Source organism: Narcine bancroftii, chromosome 6 (assembly GCF_036971445.1).
Source record: "Narcine bancroftii isolate sNarBan1 chromosome 6, sNarBan1.hap1, whole genome shotgun sequence".
NCBI classification, from domain to species: Eukaryota; Metazoa; Chordata; class Chondrichthyes; order Torpediniformes; family Narcinidae; genus Narcine; species Narcine bancroftii.
In genome coordinates this window covers 141434128-141454782 of record NC_091474.1, presented here as the reverse complement: position 1 = coordinate 141454782, position 20655 = coordinate 141434128, and the positions used below count along the sequence as shown (strand labels likewise).

Genomic DNA, 20655 nt, shown 5'->3' with positions numbered 1-20655 from the left:
ACAATACGGTAGTCTATGATTGCAACAAGATATATATATATATATATATATAAACTGGACTGATAAGAAGCAAGTAATTTCAGCAGAAGAAATTATCCTTCCATCCAAAATACTTTAATTGGCTCTGACATGAAAACAAATATCCACGATTAGACCTTTTTATAATGAAACACATTATAGCCATCTCAAGTAAAAGAAAGCCAATTTTACCTTTTATGGCGATGATCTGCAAGGTGGATCCCGTGGTCCCGTTATACACAGCTGAGTAGAGACCCAGATTTGGGCTGGGTGGTGCAATAGTGCCGCCCACCGCCATGATGTCAAATATACTTGCCAAAAAGGGAAAGCGGCCAATGGTAAGTATTGAAATTACACCCCCCCCCCACCCCTGTTAAATCATACTTACTTCCAGGGGTGCAGTGCTGCTGGAGCTCATCAGAGCGCCATTCTGTCACCTCACCAGGTCTCTCTGACACCTCATCAGGCAGCTTCGAGACCTGCACTGGCACCTTGCAGAGGCAACGGCTCAATGTGGGAGCAATGGCTATCTTCATTACCCATAATCCCCCATGCAGTTCTGTCAGTGCCAGTGCCAAGGAAATGCAGAGCTGTATGGGGGATTATGGGTAACAAAGACTGCCTTAGATCACACATTAAAACAAAAAGAGGTTCTCGTTATAAAACCTGAGGCTCCTTCTTCCTGGTCTTCTGCCCAGCACTGCCCCTATGGCATGCCAAGCCTGGCTCTTCACACCCCTCTTTCATCCACCGGACTCCCTGACTCTGCTTCTCTATATTCACTCCTCAGCTGCCTGAGGGTCACCTCACTGGGCTCTGCCACGCCCTTGTCTGCCTCCTTCCGGCCCAGCTCAGCTGTCATTGTGCTGCTTCCCATCATCTGGTCCCTCTGCTCCAGCTCGGCCATCGGGGGGCTTCTCATCACCCAATCCCTCTGCATCGGCTCAGTTTCTGGGGGGGGGGGGGGGTGGGAGGAGCTTCCCATTACTTACTCCTCCCTCAGGCCCAGCTCACTGCTCCTCGGACTCAGCCACTCCCCGGCATCCCTCAGCTTCTTTCCCTCCAGCACCACCTTCTCCTTGACACTGGCTCACTTCTCTCCTCCTTCCTCCTGGGCCGTGGAGCTCAGCACTCAGGTCCCTTTGCCCTCTGGCCCCCACTGGACCTCCATGCTCCTCAGGCCAGACTCCCCCTCTCCTTGCAAACCCATTCCTGCTCTCTCTAGCTCCTTGCTCCCTTCCTGCTCCTCTGTCTCAGTGGCCTTGATGAAGGAGCAAGGGGTGGCAGGAGGGAGTTGGAGGAATACCCCTGGGGGAAGAACAACTGGAAATTCCTCAGGACATAGAATCACACCAAAATGGTGCTGGAAGCTTTAACAGTAACATCCTGTTAAATTAAGACTGACAAAATGTTCAGGAACAAGGGATTCCAAATATGAGGAAAAAAAGATCAACTCTCCAGTGTGCCATTTATTCTTGGATAATAGCATTTTTTTTTTACATCACAATTAGCACATTCTTTAAGAATCTTACTTGAAATTAGTATTCATTTCACTTTTGTAATCAATTTGATTTTCTGCTGTTTGTGGAACTTAATGTGCTTTTAGGTATTTTAATAAAACGTGGCCAACAATGGAACTAAGGCCGAGCTCTGCCCCTCGGCCCCTCCATAATCAGCATAACGCCAGGCTGCAGTGCCCTGAGCCACCCTCAGCACCAATCACCGTGGGACCCCTGGGTGGTGGCTCCTGGGTCACGGGCTGACGGTGTCAGACCTCCCCTTTGTAGCCGCTTTCATTTTATGGAGGAGATGGAGTGTACACTCCAGACAGATCGGAGTTCACCTGCTGAATCTACCCTCAGAACTTTTATGGACGCAAGTGAAGCGATTTAAAGACTGAGTATATCCGCCTTTACAATCACTATTTTTCCCCCCACAATAAAAGAGGTTATTGATTGGCCAGAAACTCAATAGTAAATGACATGTAAATGTGATCACTGCTGGAGTGAGTTAGAGACTGGCTATCCTCAATCTCCTCCTGACTGCTGAAAGCTTTTCTACCACCCAAAAAATTTAAGTGATCAGTGTGGTGGAATAACCTTCGTTGGTTTTATCTGGAATGACACGCAAGAGATCCATCATCATCCATATCAAATCAGTTTGTTCCCTCACTTTATATGTCCACTCCTACTGTAATCAGTGTTCACTGGCTATAGTATTATTTCTGGTTATTCTGCAGAAATTTGCTGACACTCCCAAATCTCCTCCCTCACCACGGTCCGGGGCCCCCAAACAGGCCTGTCAAATGAAGCAACATTTCACTTGTATATCCACAAGACTGATTTACTGCATCTGGTGCTCCCTTTTTGGCCTTCTCTACATTCGAGAGACGGGTTGCAGATTGTCAGATCGCTTATCTGAGCACCTTTGCTCCCTCCACCACAACAGTGACCTCCCAGTAGCCAAACATCTCAATTTTGAGTCACACTCCCAGACTCTCATGTCTGCCCATGGCCTTATGTACTATACCACCCTGACCACCCGCAGACTGGAGGAACAACACCTTATTTTCTGTCTGGACACTCTCCAGCCAGATGGCATTAACATTGACTCCCCTGCTTTCTGCTAAACCTGCTCACCTTTAATTTCCCCTCCTCCTTTCCAGTTCTCCCTTCCCTTCCCCCTCTACCCACCCAGCCATCATTCCTCGCCTTGATCACTGCTTGTCCCCTCCTTCCCTTCACCACCCATCATCTTCTGCCTTTGCCACCCCACCCACCCCACCCTTCTCTCCATCTTTTTGGTCGGATGCCTGCCAACATTCTCTCATACCTTGATGAAGGGCTCAAGCCTGAACCCGGCAGTTACGCCTTCTTTGCTACATAAAAGACACTGTTTGACCTTCTGATCTTCTTCAGTCCAACTAGTCTATCCCATTCAAGCTAGTCCCATCTTCCAGCATTTGGCACATCTCCCTCTGAACATTTTCTTTCTCTGCACCAGTCTAAATGCCTTTTAAATGCTACAATTGTCCCCAACTCTACCAATTCCTCTGTTTGTTCATTCTATATATTTACCAATGTCTGTGCAAAGAAGGTGCTCCTCGAGTCCTTTCCTCTCTCACCTTTAAGCTGTGTCTCTATTTCCAGATTCAGCTACCCTGGGAAAAAGACAATGTTTATTTACTTTATCCATGCCTCTCATGACTTTATAAACCTCAATACATAATTTCTTCACTTAGCATCTTATACTCCAGGAAGAAAAGCCCGAGCCTATCTAACCTCCACTTATAATTCAAGCCAACCAGTCCTGATTTTCTGCACCCTTTCCATCTGAATGTTACATTTCCTATAGCTGGGTAACCAGAGCTGTGCACAATACTTCAAGTGTGATCTCAGTGAAGTCTTCTACAATTGTAATATATGTAATTACTGCTCTTGAACTCTGTACTGACAATAACAACACCAGCAGTGCGAGTATAAGACAGCTTTAATAAACTAATATGTACACTAAGAGGTCTTGTCTCTCTGCAAGACAAACCTGGAAGGCTAGACTGTAGTTCTGGGCTGCTTTATATACCACCACAAACTCAATGCCATGACTGATGATCTAGGCCAAATAACTTCTTCATCACTGTCAATTAGTCACCACTTCAGTATCTTTATTCAACAACATTCTACAGGGCTCTCCCACTCTTTGTGCAAGTCCTTCCCTGGTTTAAGTCACCAAACCTCAACACCTCGCACTCATCTGAGTTCCATTCCATCTGCATTTCCTTGACCCACTTTCCCATTTCATCTCCATCCGTTATAATCTCAGATAAACATCTTCGCTCTCTTCTACGCCTTCAGTTTTAGTGACATCTACAAACTGATACACTATGTATATGCCGTTGTATAGGATAACTTTGCATAGGATGTTCCCCAGAATCTCCACCTAAAATGATGGTTTTCAGCTATATCTTTTGTATAATTTGACCCTCCAAATCTACAAAAAGATTCATGGAGTGCAGGTTGGAATTTACCTGCTGACCAATGGATGCTATTAAAAGCAAATCACAAATTTTTAATAAGAAATTATTATTTAAAGGATTAAATTTTATTTGGATATTTTAAAATGACCCACTGATGGGCTCCTGAAACAACCTCTTTAAGCTAACACAGAGCCGACAGCAGTCAGATGGGGCGGAAAGACTCCGCAGAAGAGTGCTGAGACTCCACTAATGGGCAGGAGCAAGATTGCTTCGGAGCCAGCAGGAAGATGGCAACAGCGTGGAGACTTTGTCGTCAAGGTATGAATTTTAGATCCTTTGTATCAGACGCCACCCCTCCCCCTCCCATCCGATTTTAAGGTGATTTTTTTTAAAGCTTGGATCGTCCTATACAATGGCATACATGATAAGACTGCCATCCAATTCATTTATAGAGACAACAAACAACAGTGGACTCAGCACTGATCCCTGTGCCACACCACTGCTCACAGGCCTCCAATCTGAGTCACAGCTCTCCATTATCACCCTCTGCTTCCTACCATAAAGCCAATTATGCACCTACTTTACCAGCGCATCCTGAATCCCATTGTGATCTGACCTTTCGGATCAGCCTCCCATGCAGGATGCCAAGGTCAATGTAAATAAAGTCTGCCAGCCAGCACTCATCAACCTTCTTGGTCACCTCTTCAAAATATCTCAATCAAATTCATGAGACTCAACTACACATGAAAAAAAAAAGCCATGCTGATCATCCCTGCCTTTCTAAATCCTTGTGGTTCCTGTCTCATAGAATTCATTCTGGTGACTTACTCATTGACCTCCCCAACCTATGGCTTGTCCTTGCAGCTTTTTTTTAAATAAAATTCTGGTCTTGCCAATGATGCCCCTATCCTGACAATAACTTCTTACAGATTGGGATTGATTACTAGAGTCCTTTGACATGGAAATCCAGCACAAACACTGCCATCCCAAGCTACTCACCAATGACTCCTGTCCCACCTGTGACACTGTCTGCAGGTGCCATGTTGGAGAGATCCTATAGAGCTGAACTGGAAGCAAGACATCTTTGATATTGTTAACCCAAAGTGAGTGTGAGGTTATTTATTTTGTTCCATTATGTAGCACTGCACTCTCGGGCAATGCTGTGTGATAGTACGCTTAGAAAGCAATGCTTCATGTTTTTCTGTCGTGCATTTATTTCACAGGCAATTTAGTTTTAGATTTTAGGTGCACAGTGCAATTGGAGTGTAAACTGAAAATTAATTTTGTTAAATTATCACATCAGTGAGTAGTGAAATTGTCATTCACACTCAGAGGACAAAATCAATAATCAATTTTGCACTTTCTTGGTTGAACTGATTTTTCTACACAAACAAGTTTTTTTCCTATACAGTATACAAGGTGAAAAAGAATTGAGCTTATAGTGTAATATTAATGTTTATCATACCAAAACGTACATTAAAATTAATTCAACTGTGGTTACAAATAATTATGCATTCCAAAAAGAGTAATATATTTTTAGACATAAACCACAGATGCTAAAAGAGCAACTGATAAGCCTAAAATACATGGAAGCACACATTTCATGTAGAGCATAGAAATAGATATACAAGTATGGATGTGGGACTCAGCAAGTGCATCTGACCCAATCCCAACTATTGGGCCCACACCCAATTTCAGGTTTCCATCTGGTCCTGGATTCAATTACCCCTTAAATGCAGACACATGTTTCCACTACCAAATGAAAACAGTTGTGGATGGTGCCATCTATCCCTGTAAAATACCTGGGTGCAGGCCGAGTTGTACAAGAGGATACCCAATAGTGAAGGGAGCAAATAGGGAGTTTCTGTTTCCTTGAACAAAACTCTCATATAGCGTGCTGCCTCCCGAATGCCAAGGTCAAGGTTGTCTCAGAGCAGTTATAGGGTATTCTGAATAGGAAGGGTGTTCAGCCAGTGATCATGCTGTACATCAGTATTCATTGCATAGGTAGAGAGAGGGACCAGGTCTTGCAAAGTGAATGTAAACAGTTAGATACAAGGTTAGAAACAAGACCTGCAAGGTAGTATTATCTAGATTACTGCCTGTGCCTTGCGAGAGTGAGCATAGGAATAAGAAGGATACATCAAGTGAACCTATGGCTAAATAAATGGTGCCAGGGTGAGGCCTTTGGGTATTTTATAACTGGAACCAGTCCTGAGAAAAGTGGACTTTGTACAAATAGGGGGGATGCACCTGAACTGACATCCCTGCAGGGAAACTTGCTCATGTCGTTGGGGCAGTGATATTATTGCAATCACAGAAATGTGGTTGAAAGGAGGGCAGGGCTGGCAGCTCAATGTTCCAGGGTATGGAAGGTTCACGCATGGTAAGTGGAGGGGACATTGCAATATTGATGAAGAAAAATGTCACTGTCATACTCAGGGAGGAAAGTGAGCGATAGAGAGAACCAAAAATCTAAAGACATGAAGTATATATTTCAACAATCACTTAAAAGAAAAAGAGTAAACAATGTGAGCAATGGTCCATTAGGAAATAAGAAGTGAACATGAGGAATTAATAATGAACAACAAGGAGATAGTTGATGAATTAAACCCCATCCCCAACCCTCCACCTCCCCCCTCTCCCCCCAACACCCTCCACCTCTCATCTCCCCCACTCCCTTCTCATCCCCCCAATTCTCCACCTCCCCCTTTGACCCTCACAACCCCTTCTCTGAATACACAATCCTTCAAACCCAAACCCTCCCCACTCATCTGACTTCTCCAAACAGATGGCATTAACATTGATCCCCAGTTTCTGTTATGCCCCTCCCCTGTCTCTTTTCCTCTGCATCCTTTCCTCCAGCTCCCTTCCCTCTCTATTCAGAGAGCTACCACCTCCCCCTATCGCCTCAGATTTTCTTTTCAGCCCTCCCACCCATATGCACCTAAGGCCTCCTGCCTGTCAGTTTGTGTTCCTCCCCCCTACTTCTTCCACCCCCCCCCCCCACTCCTTTTCATTCAGGTACCTGACTGCTTTCTCTTCATACCTTGATGGAGTGCTCAGGCCCAAAACCTTTGCTTCCTATGAACATTGCATGACCTGCTGAGTTTCTCCAGCACATTTGTGTATTGAATTTAACTAGTATGTTTTTTCATCTGTCTTCACAATGGAGAATATAAGTCACATTCCAGAAATAGTTGAAAATAAGGAATTGGAAGAGAAAGAAAAAAAAAAATCACGCTCACTCGAGGGGGTACAAAAAGATTCATGGAGTGCAGGTTGCAATGAGCTTCATCCCGGGGTCTTAAAAGAGGTGGCTGATGAGATGCCAATGATTAGGCTGGAAAAGGTTCCATTAGATTGGAAAATAATGATGACAAGAAGCAGGAAATTATAGATGATGGCATAAGTTTTATTAAAAAATGTTATAGCAGGACACTCAGAAAAATACAAGGTATTCATGGAAAATTAACGGTTTTGTTTCTGAGAAGTGATATGACCAATTTATTGGAGTTCTTGGAAGAAGTAACATATTATGTAGATAAAGAGGAGCCAGTGGATTTGTTATCCCTCCAGGAGGCTTTTAATATGATTGCATAATGGTATAATCAGGTCATTGTAATGGCGTGGGTAGCAGATTGACTGGATAGCAGGGAACAGAGATAAATATGATTGGGTCTATTTTCCTGGTTGACAAGATAATAGATGGTTTTTGACTTTATACAAATGTACTGAAGATATAGCTGTTACATTTCCTGATGACACAAAAATGGTGGAAAGAAAGAAACATATAGAGGAATATAGATAGGTTAATTGAATAAGCAAAGATTTTACAAATGGAAAACAAGGCTGGAAAATGAGAAATTGCCCATATTAGCCAGCGAAAAAGAAAAAAAGCATATTTGCATATGTTGAGAGATTCACAAAAGGCTAACGAGCATGTATATTATTTATTACCAGAGGAATTGGATACAAAAGTAAGGAGGTTATGCATCACTTAGGACCTGTTGATACTAAATCTGTAGTGCTATGAGAGGGGACTTAATTGAAACAAACAAGGTGCAAAGGAGGCTTGATCAAAAGGATGTGAAGAAAATGCTTCTTCTTGTGGGAGAACATTGAGCCAAGAGTCATTGTTTTACAAAAAGGTGAACTACCCATTAAGTTAGAGGGGAGGTTAAAAAAAAATCTCCTTTTGAAACTCTTTCAAATAGTGTAGGCAGAGTCTTCGAAAATTGTTATGGCAGAATGAGATTTGATAAGCAGAGTGAAAGTTTACAGCAAGCATTTGGTAATGCTGTAGCGGTGCGCTTCGAGGGAGTGGCAGAAGCGCTCCTGTCTTGTGATGGCTAGAAACAACAGCATCCTATCTCCGGCAATTAGCCATTACAGCCACGAGGCATAGTGATTCAGCAGAACCCACAGGTCTACTGAGAAGCCTTGGCCTTCTCAACGTAGCTACATCATGAGGTCGTTCCCACTTCAGATGTCATGATGACAGGTCATTTGTTGTGCGTCTATATTAAGCCTGAAAGCATGTCAATAAATATGGCTACTCTTCTCTGACTGACAACTTCAGGTGTGGTCTCGTTATTCCTAACACTTCAATATAATGGCATATGAGCACAAGCATCATAGGCCACATTGATGACCTCGATAGATCTAGCCGGTAGCTAGACCCTACAATGGACATCCTGCAAGCCCAAGCTTAAATTAATTTTTGCAAATTAAGCTTCTGCAAACAAGCAGCTTGCTTGGAAAAACAGCAGTGCCAATGAGCCAACAACGGTCGGCATAACCCAGCTGACCTTAATATCACACTGCCTCCAGTCGATTGCAGCTACGATGAACTGCAAATCAATATTTGCTCAACATATCATAGCATTGGAGTCTCAGTTTTCCAAAATGTTAACGCACCGAAAGCACCAATAAGCTGGTGGGCAAGTTGTTTGCAGCCGATAGCATAGACTTTTAAAATTTGCCTCTTCAAACTTCAGGAGGCTTGCATCTCAGCAGCTGTGACCAGGAGGAGCCCCCACACATTACAACCTGTTACTCCCACAAGGAAGACACTCGACCTGGGAACAACCAGTGACCGCTCCTCGAGAGAAGAAGCCCGTAATCTAGGGGACAACCATTTACTCCCCCGAGGGAAGATCATGCGAGACCCAAAGGGCAGCCAGCCACCATGACCCCCCCGCAACTGATGAGACACAGGTATTAACCTGAGAACTAAAACTTTGAAAAAAAAATGCAGCCTGTCGATAACCACCGACAAAACAGATTACAACAGGTTTTAGTCTCCTGCTCAGCATTGCACCGCCTACAGGCCCGGCGGCCAGCCAGCAGACTTTAAGCAGCAATGGACAGTTGCTCCGCAAAAGTAAACCTGGTAATTATAGGCTGGTGAGTGTGTCATCAGTGGTGGGTAAATCAATGAAGAGTTTTCTTAGAGACAGAGTATACAATTATACATGGATTAATTAGGAGTAGTCAACACAGTTTTGTACGTGGTAGATCATGTTTAACAAATCTTATAGAGTTTTTCGAGGAAGTTACTAAGAAGATTGGCGAGGGGGAGGCTGTGGACATTGTCTATATGGGCTTTAGTAAGGCCTTTGACAAGGTTCCACATAAGAGGTTAGATAGGAAGGTTCAAGCATTGGTATTAATGTAGAAGTATTGAAATTGATTCAACAATGGTTGGATGGGAGATGCCAGAGAGTAGTGGTGGAAAATGGTTTGTCAAATTGGAGGCCAGTGATTAGTGGAGTGCCTCAGGAATGAGTACTGGGTCCATTGTTGTTTGTCACATATATTAATGATCTGGATGATAGGGTGGTAAACTGGATTATAAAGTATGCAGATGATATAAAGATTGGTGGTGTTGTGGACAGTGAAGAAGGTTATCAAAGCTTGCAATGGGATATAGGACACTTAGAAGACTGGGTGAAACATGGCAAATGGAGTTTAATACTGATAAATGTGAGGTGCTATGTTTTGATAGGTCTAATCAGCAAGGGTCATACACGTTAAATGGTAGACAATTGAGGAGTGCAGTAGAACAGAAGGATTTAGGAATTCTGATACATAATTCCCTGAAAGTGGAGTCACATGTAGATAGGGTGGTGAAGAAAGCATTTGGTATGTTGGCCTTCATAAGGAGTCATCCCCAGGGTTAGGACTGTTCTACCTTATAGCCGTGACATCATGACTCATCGAGTAATGGTGGATCTGCCTTAAATCCTGATCAATGTATTATGATCTTATATTTGAACAAAATTAATCATTCTTAATTATAACATAATTAAGCTTTATGTATAGCTCAATATGAGCCCGTCATCCCCTGCGGTTGTTATGCTGACCTATATAAACATTTATAAGGGACTGTGGGAAAGTGCTAGCGATAAATAACAGTAGCTGTCAATTTTAAACAGTGCAGGGAAGTTGGTAGTGCTATCATGCACAATTTATAAATACCATGGGAAAAAGCAATGGCGGACCTGCCCTCCCAGAATTCCATGCAGTGGCGAATGGGCTGCATGTGAGGCTGCAATGCACAGAGCATGCATGGAGGGGTTTCTCTGCTGCACAGCATTCTGGGAAGTCAGGTCTACCATTGCTTTTTTCTGTGGTCTTTATAAATTGTGCACTGCAGCACTACCAACTTTCCCATGCAGTTTAAAAATGGTCCGCTATTGCTATTTATTTTCTCTCTCTCTCTCTCTCTCCCTCTTCCCCCCCCCCACCGCTGCAACTAACTTTCCCATGGTAAATTTATACCTTAATTTTAATCTTTTCTTCCTTCATGTTTCTGCACTCCAGCCAAAACTTGGGTCATTTCTGTCCTAGAATGCAATTGCCCATTCTACAATTGTCTGATTACAACACCAGGGGTCGAGGCAGTCTATCCCTGGTGTGAGATGATGTCATTTCATGTCGGCATTGAGATAATTTTCATTCCACACTAGACCCTTTTAGGCAGATTGGCGTTAATTCCTGGGACCAAGTGTAAAAGGGGCTATATATTTCTATGGCCAAACGTCCATGCTCCAAATTTATCCCCCAATACCGCATGTTCTATTTTTGTTTAGTAACTGTTTATACCAAAATCCAACACTGCCACTTTCACTAATTTCTCATTATCTATTCTGCTACTTACAGACTCAAAACATAGATTTGTCAACCAAAATTTCCTTCTCATATATCTATGTTGACTCTATCCAATTGTATTACTATTTTCAAAGGAATCTGTTACTAGCTGCAGTAAATGAATAGACCTCAGGAGCCTTCAGAAGTTTGGAACTCATCAGAAACCTTAGCAAATCTCTAGAGGTGTGTGATGGAAAATGTGTTGACCAGCTGCATATCATGACCTGGTAAGGGGGCCGCAACACCTCTGAGTGAAAAGTACTGCAAAAGTAGTGGACTCCGTCCAGTTCATCACTAGCAAAACTTTCCCCACCATTGAAGATATCTACACGGAACATTGCTGTCGGAGAGCAGCATCAATTATTAAGGATTCAAACCACCCGGGATGAGCTCCTTTCTCACTGCTGCCATCAGAAAGAAGGCAGAGGTGCCACAGGACTCATAGCTCCAGGTTCAGGAATAGTTCTTACCCCCTCAAGCCATCAGTCTTGAACAATATACTCATTCAGAGACTCATTTAAGGACTCATATTTTGCTCATTATTTATTACAGTATATTTATACCAACATCTACAACTGCACAGTCAGTTGTTTACAATTCTCTGAGTATTGTATAGAAATTATTAATCCTGGCCAACATAAAAAGAATTTTAGGGTTGTGTGTGATGTCATGGAGGTTCTCTGACAATAAATTTGAACTTTGAATGGGCAGAACTGGAGCAGCAAAGTGGGGCAGTGAGGGGAGCACCATGGAGGCAGTAGTGAGGAGATACTGAATGGAGCTACAGCTTCACTTTTCCTTGGACCTCTTTTGATAAATTATAACATCTTCCCAATCACTGTGCTTTTGGCTCTTTTTTTCTGTTTTGTAATCCTATCCTTTGACCTATATTATCTTTAACCTTTCCCACTGAAAGGTTAAACCAAACTTTCTGCTGAGATTTTTTTTCAAAAAGACATCCATATGTTGTGACCTGTGTTTGACTTTTTTTTCCAACTGGGAATTGGAGAAAACTCCAATGTAATTTGAAAAAGTACTGAGAGACCTTTTTTTTTTACATTCACCCAGAGAGCAGATGCAGCCTGGGTTGCATAGACTTTTCAAAAAAAGTCAATATCTCCAGTGGTGCATCACTGATCTACTGTAATGTCAACCTAATGTTTCGTGCTCAGACCTCCAAAGTGGCACTTAAGTTACAACCTGCTCACTTCAGGGACAAAAGCAACACAGCGCAGAGCAGAGGGAATATGACATATTTAAATCATGGTGTTATTTCTTTGTGCATGGACCCACACTGAAGAACAGCACTCTAATGCACTGGAATATCTTGCCACATGGGAAGTGTCTTTAGATTCAAAGGGCAGCTTCTCGTCTGCTGGTCTTGGTCCCATCTGGTGTGATGGGATATTCCAAAATATCGCCTGTACATTTCACCAAGCCAAGCATGATCATCGCCTTCATAGTGCAGGTGAAGAGTTGCCAGAGTGTGGTAAAAGGGAGAACTTGATGCAACATAATTCACAGGGAAGGAAGCGTACACCCAGGTGAAATTAGAACTGCTCCAGTCTTCTGAACATTGGCTTACCCACAGGCTCCATCAGGATTCACATAACCCACAAATTGGGAGATGAATCTCATCAGCCTATCTAGTCTACAGGGAGTGGTGCCAAGGAGAATACAACCTTTCAGACCCATCATAAATGAGGTTCCAGTCTCAGCTTATATTCTCCTTAATAATAATGCTGCAACCGAGACACCAGAAAACAAAGGGTGAAATCCACAGCCATCTGCCTTTCCAAAAATCAACAATTCACCCCAACATTGTTTCAGAGGCGGCAGTCACACAAGTCTCAGGCCATGAAAATAAGGAACAATACTGTCTATGTTAACCTTCTTCCATTCCTGTTATTATTTCCCCTCTATGGTCCCTAGGTTTCTCTCTTTGAAATCTGTAGCTTGCAAGATATTCCAGGGTAATCATTACATCTGGAAGCAAAACCACACCACATTTCACCAAGCCAAAGCATTACCATTGCCTTCATAGTTTTCAAGGCTACAGATATGCCATGCAACACACAAGGAGATTGAACCATCCCAGTAATGGCAGGCAGGGAACATGGGCAAACTCCATCCATAGAGCAGGGCAGTGATATCCAGAAGTTACTCATTTCCTTACTCTTTCCAGAGAGAAACACAAGGAGTAAGCCAATTAAATATTGAGACGTACCATGTAGTCTTATCAACAAGAAGCAAACACATCTGCACAACATCCTGTAAAAATCCTAAGTATCACAATAACTGCAATCTGCCTCTACATTTCTTTTCGTAAGAGGTAGTTCAATGTTGTTGGGAAGCAACTCAGTTGCATTCCTGGGCTTTTGTGTGCGGGCAGAATCAACAGAAGAGATATTCTACTTGTCAATGGTGGGCAAAAATGAAAATGTGACTTGTGTGTTAGGGGAGATGGAAATCATTGCAGTACTAATGAGACTATCTCAAAATGGATTTAAAAAAAAAATTAAATATACCAACCAGCAACATTGCCTGCTCAGAGCTGTGTATTAAAATTTACTTTGAATGTATATCCCATGACCTCATGTGGTAAATCATGGAAGATGCCACAAAGGCCAACTATCCAGCCAAGGTCACTAGAGAAGATAAAAGTATCTCAGAACTTTTGGACCTAAAGATTCCCTGGCCAAAAGCTGCAGCTAAATTGTGATTCTAAAAGGATGTGAATAGCTGCATCTGTAAAACCCAGGGGCACAAGGAACTAAATTATGTCAAGGTTTTGCATCAACTTAACACAATTGTCAAAAAAATACATTGTGCAAGGATAGTGCTAATGTGGTAGAGGAGCCAAGCATTGGGCAACAAACAAGATTACTCACTAGTTACAGAACGAGGCAGTCCAAATGACTACCTCATGGGCAATCAGTAACTCAGGTTCCTGCTGTGATAGTATGGGATCCTATCACCTCTGTATATATTTGTATTTAGTACTAATGATTGGCTGAGAGCCATAGCTACACCTACTGGCCAGGTCATAAAGTGTTGCACCTAACCAGACCCATGTCAGTCTGGACTGGTCGACCTCGATGTACGACACTCCAGTCTTGTGGTAATAAAAGCCTTGGTTTGAGTCGATAAGTCTTTGAGTCATTCAATGCACCACACCTGCCTACTGTGCTGAATCAGTGCAATGGGCCAGGCAGCAGGTTTGAAGATCTAACAACAATAGTAGCATTAAGCCATCTTATTTTTCACCCCATCACTTCAAATACTGATAGATAGGTTGTGGCTAATTTTAGTGACAGATGCCCTTCTGCCATTGTTGAACCTGTCTTGATTTACCCATTTAGGCCCTGCTGCTTCTGGGAATGATTCCAGGAATGAAAGGGTTATCATATGAGAAGCATTTGACAGCCCTTGGCCTGTACTCATTGGAATTTAAGACAATGAGGAGGGGATCTCATTGAAACATTTTGAATATTGAGAGACATGAACACAGCATATGCAGAAAGGTTGTTTCCCTGAAATGGGCAAACCTAGGGCAAGAGGGAACAAATTCATTATTGAAGGGTGTCTGCTTAGAAGGGTGATGTGGAGGAATTTCTTCACCTAGAGCAGTGGGTCTCAACCTTTTTCTTTCTACTCACCTACCACCTTAAGCAATCCCTTACTAATCACAGAGAACTGTTGGCAGGGGGATTACTTAAAGTGGTAGGTGAGAGGAAAGAAAAAGGTTGAGAACCACTGATCTAGAGGGTGACAAATCTGTGGAATTTGTTGCCACAAGCTGTTGTGGAGGAAAAGTCATTGGGTGTAATTAAGGCAGAGATTGATGGGATCATAATTAGCCAGGGCATTAACGGTTGTGGGGAGGACAGGCAGTGGGGCTGATTGAGAAAATGGATCAGCTCATGATTAAATGGCAGGGCAGATTTGATGGGCTGAATACCCTAGACCCGCTCCTATGTCTTAATAACATAAGAAACTTAGGCCATCCAGCCCATCAAGCCTGCTCCTCCATTCAATGAGATCATGGCTGATCATATGCTCATCTACACCAACCTGCCTTTTCCCCATATCCCTTAATTCCTTTGCTAAGTAAAAGTTCATACAACCTTCTCTTAAATATATTTACAGAGGTAACCTCCACTGCTTCAGTGGGCAATGAATTCCACAGATTTCAGCCAATCATTAAGGTTAGGGTTAGGGTTGCCATTCTCTGGAAAAAGCAGTTCCTCCTCATTTCTGTCCCATATATATTACCCTGAATCTTGAGACTCTGTCCCCTAGTTCTGGCCTCTCCTACCAATGGAAACAACTTACCAACCTCTATTTTATAAGTTTTTATAAGATCCCCTTTCATTTTCCAGCAAGTGCAGTTCCAGACAATTCAATCTATCCTCATAGGCTAACCCCTTCATCTCTTCAGTAACATCTTCTGGAAATCCAGGTAAACAATGTCCACCTGCTCCCCTCTATCTACCAAGCTCATTATATCTTCAAAGATCTCCGGTTTGTAAAATAGGACCGGCCTTTGCTGAATCCATGATGTATCTACCTGTTGGATCCATTTTACATCAAATGCCTCACTATTTCTTCTTTAATGATAGTTCTTTCCCAACTACAGATGTTAAATCAACTGGGCAACAGTTTTCTTTTGCCTGCATCCCTTTTTGAATAATGGCATGGGATTCTCTGTCTTCCAATCTGCCAGGAACTATAACCATATATACAATTAGAACACAGAAACAGGCTAGTTCAACCCTTATTGTCCATGCCAAACACCTACTCCCACCTAGTCCCATTGACCCGCACCCAGCTCATAACCTTCCACACTGCTCTCATCCATACACCTATCAAACTTTTCCTTAAATATTAAAATCAAACGTATCTACCACTTCAGCCGGAAGCTCATTCCACACTCCCACCACCCTCTGAGTGAAGAAATTCCCCCTCATCTTCCCCTATACTTTTCCCCCTTCAATCTCAATCCATGTCCCATTTGAATCTCCCCCACTCTCAATGGAAAAAGCCTGTCCATATTGACTCTTTCTGTCCCGCTCATAATTTTAAATACCTCTATCAAATCACCCCTCAATCTTATGTGCTCCAGGGAATAAAGTTCCAGCTGCTCAACTTTCCTTGTAAACTCAGACTCAGGCAAAATTCTTGTAAATCTTCTCTGCACTCTCTCTATTCTGTTTATATCTTTCCTATAATTCACTGCCCAAAACTGCATACAAGATTCCAAATTGGCCTCACCAATGCCTTATACAACTTCAACATGATATCCTAACTCCTGCAATCAATTCTCTGATTTAAGAAGGCCAAAACTGTCTAGAGAATTTTAATAAATTATCACCATAATTTCAACTATAACTTAACCCAATTCTATCCATACCCTGGGATGTGTTCCATCAGAACCAGGAGTCTTATATATATTTAGACCCTCAAGTTTTCTGAGTACTACCAGCTATTACATCCAGGTCCTCATCTCCCATTGGATCAATAAGTAAAAACACAATGCTGGAGTAACTTAGCTGAACAACAGTGTACTTTATATAGCAAACACAAAGATACACAAGCAACATTTTTGGCTTGAGCCCTTCATCAAGGTATGCATCCATAACATCTGTATTTGGCAGGTTTGATGTGTCCTCCACCATGAAGACTGACACAAAATAGTCATTCAAAAGGCTCAGCCATTTCCTCATTCCCCAATATCAATTCCTCCTTCACATCTTGTCCAACCTTCACTTTAGCCACCCTTTTGAACTTTATATAATACTTTTACCATCCATTTTTATATTTTGTGCTCATATTTTCTCATAGTCTACCTTCCCTCTCTTTATTGCTTGCTTTGTAGTTCTTTGTTGCTTCTTAAAGTTTTCCAAATCATCTAGTTTCCCACCGCTCTTGGCAACTTTGTGTGTACAAGCTTTTAGTCTGATGCCTTCCTTCATTTCCTTGGTTTTAAATGGAATATACTTTTGTTGAGCATCATGAAAAAAAAAATTCTTTGAAAGTCTTCCACTGTTCCTCAACTGTCCCTCCATATAGCCTGTGTTCCAAGTATACCCTGGCCAACTCCTCCCTCATCCCCTTATAGTTTATTTTGTTTAAAGCATAACACACTTGTTTTAGACAGAACTATTATACCCTCCATTTGTAAGAAAAACTCAATCATGCTGTGATCACTTTCCCGGATGATTCCTAACTAATAAGATCACTAATGTCTCATTGCTGAGGACCAGATCCAAGATAACATGTTCTCTTGTAGGTTTCATAACATGTTGTTCAAGAAAACCATCACATATACATTCTCCTCCTCATCCTCTCATGCAAGTGCTCCTCAAGGTTGCCTCAAACAACCTGATTCACCCAGTGCATGATAAACTCCCTGATGATAACTCCTGTTCCATCCTTACAAGCCTTGACATTTCTTGATTTGTTGCCTGTGCCACTGTAATTATTGGGTGGCCTATAGACAACTCCTACCAGTGATCCCCCCCCCCCCCCACCCCACCACCACTTTACTCATCTCTGCCCAAATGGATTCAACATTTTTCTCCAGAGATCTTCAATATCTCTCACTATTGCTCTGTTCTCATCCTTAACTACCCTGAGCACTACCCTGCTACCCTTACCTTCCTATGGTCTTGTGGACTTCTGCACCTGTATAAAACATTGCAGTATAAGTACAGGCCATTATATTCATCACGTCTGCTGCAATGTTTTACTCCTCAAGAGTCCAAGTCTAATTCTACTCTGCTCCTCATTCACAATATAATACCTTCTGACGTTCCTCCCTGATGTTCAACCAAACGACTTATTAACGTATGTTTAAAATGATTCTCTATGATGACTCTTTCAAATGACTCTTACACCATGTTTTAATCTATTGATCTGCATACAAATATTTCCTATCCTATTCATTTTTTTTCTGGTTTTATTTTAAATGTATGCTTTGGTGTCCCTGATATTGTGGCATTTTGGAGTTCTGCTCATTTATTGATTTGGTGGCCATCATAAAACAGTGGTCTTTTTGCTGACATCATCATGCCTCACTGTATTGGCACAATACATAGTCACATACAAGTGAATTAGGTTCTCTGTTTCTGACCAAAGAAGGTTGTACCTTTGCACCCTTTACATCATCTTGAGAGAAGGTCTTATTACATGTCAATGCTTCTAACTCAATTTAATCCTGGTAAAGAGATCTTGTCAGGTAACAATGGTCAGGCTCAATCCGTTCAATGAAAGGTCTTGTCGTTATTCCACTCCTGGCAAGAGGCCTAATTACATTGCAGTACTTCTGGTTCTTGTCCATTCATGAAGTTTTATATTTGTAACAATAGCCTAGGTGTCACGTCTTTCAGGAAGTCATCAGGTTGTAGTGCCACTATAACATCAGTCGAGGTGATAGATCTCACACTGAAGCTGTATTTTTTGCTGCACTCCTGTGGAGATTGGATCTTACACTGTCACTTATTCCATGGCTTCAATCATGTCAAGATGTTTGCCATTGCTCTCAATAAAATGTAATATGGCATTAAGACACATGGATCAGCTCCTGCCAGGAAACCTTGATCTAGTAATGAGCCTAGCTCTGACTTCATTGACAGCTTCCATCACATATCAGTCATCCTGGTTGGACAGCTGTTAGGTATGAATGATCTGCTCAAAGGAGCATGAACTGGTTTGTGACTTGAGAATATTGAATGTTATTTACATTGTTACAAAAGCTGTTTGCGATTCTCTCTCATCCATCAGTCAAGAGGATCAGGAAATTCAATTCTACCCATATGTACCTTGAATGACCAAGTACTTGAAGCCATTAAAGTCTCCCAAAAGGAAACTAAATGTTAATGGCCAAGAACACAGTTCTTTGAGCATCTGTGATGATATTTGTTGAGATTGAACCTCATCTTTCCAGCAGATTACCTTTTGAATTCCTAATCCCTATATTGTAATCATTTAGTACATTTAGCAGGCCACTGTCCATTCTGTGATCTACCACTGCTTCCCTCCTCACAACTCCTGTCAGCTTAATATAGGATAATCCAACCAGCAGATCCTGCCATAAATTTTTAAACCTCAATAATAGTTATATTACATTCAGTTCTAAAAATTATTTCAAAAGCAACTATATATGTGGTATAGATCATCCCACCCCACCAACCCACCCTCCCATCTTCCATCCCCCCACCCTTAAAAGAGAAAGAAAGAAATAAAATCCAGAGAATGCCAAGAAAATAAAACATTTATACAATAAAGTCTATTGGAAATTAACAGGAAGGGAGATCTTCATACATGCAAACCAAAATTTTGTAAATAAGGGCTCCATATTTTTAAAAAATTATATTTATCATGCAGATTACAAGTAGTTTTCTCTAATGGTATACAGCTACAATGTTCTGCATGCCATCTTTCCATGCCTAAATCTATTTTTGACTTCCATGATATTGCTATATATTTCCTAGAAACTGCTAAAGAAATTGATACAAATTCAATTTGATAAATATTTAATTTTAATTTTGGCCTTATAACTTTAATATTACTCAACAAAAATAACATCAAATCCTGTGGGAATTTGACCCCTGTAATTTGTTCCAAAAAATTTCCTGCCCCTAACCAAAATTATTTTACTTTTGGACCTTGCCAAGTTGAATGTAAAAACGTTTCAATCTCAGTTCTACAACAAAAACATAAATCTGATATGGCAGGATTTCAACTATTTTTGGAGAGTCAAGTATAATTGATGTAAAAATTATATTGAACTAACCTATATCTTAGATTTATAAATATAGTCATTATTCTTACACAGATCCATCCAATCCTTTTCACTTATTTGTGTATTTAAATCTTAATCTTGATTTATGCATCCCAATTTTGGGGCCTTAGATTGAAATAAGTTGTACATTACTGAAATATATTTATTTACAGTTAGCATTACAAATCAGTAATTTTAATTCACTTTGATTAGGTAATATCAAATTAGAACCTATTTTGCCAGATAATAAAGCTTTAACTTAATAATAAATAAAGTATTATGAGAAACATTACATTTTTCCCTCATTCTTTCAAATGTCATAAATCTCCCATCCTCAAAACAATCTTTAACCCTCTTAACACCTTTCCATCACCAAATCCTCAAAAATTAGTTATTCATTGAAAAAGGAATGTCTATTTTGACAGAGGCATTTTCCTAGATATCATTATCAATATTATTCCACAACTCAATCAAATGATTCAAAATAGATGATTCCCTACTTCCAACTAGCAATTTAGAATTCCATTTATAAATAAAATCCTGGGGATTCATATGCCCTATTGCATTAAATTCAATGGAAGCCCTTGCTGGAATATTAGTTAAACTAAACAATACACTTATAAATCTGATTTGAGCTGCTTTAAAATAATTCTTAAAATGAGGAGGATGTAAATGCCTTAATTCATACTTCCAAGTCAATTTTTCCAAAGACACCCTTGGCATT

The 20655-nt window shown here is 41.3% G+C and overlaps 1 protein-coding gene across 10 annotated transcripts in view; it reads right to left on the bottom strand.

Annotated features, from left to right (window-relative positions):
• LOC138736539 (doublecortin domain-containing protein 2) overlaps positions 1–20655 on the bottom strand; it is a 134824-nt gene that overhangs the window by 51204 nt on the left and 62965 nt on the right. The window lies entirely within an intron of this gene.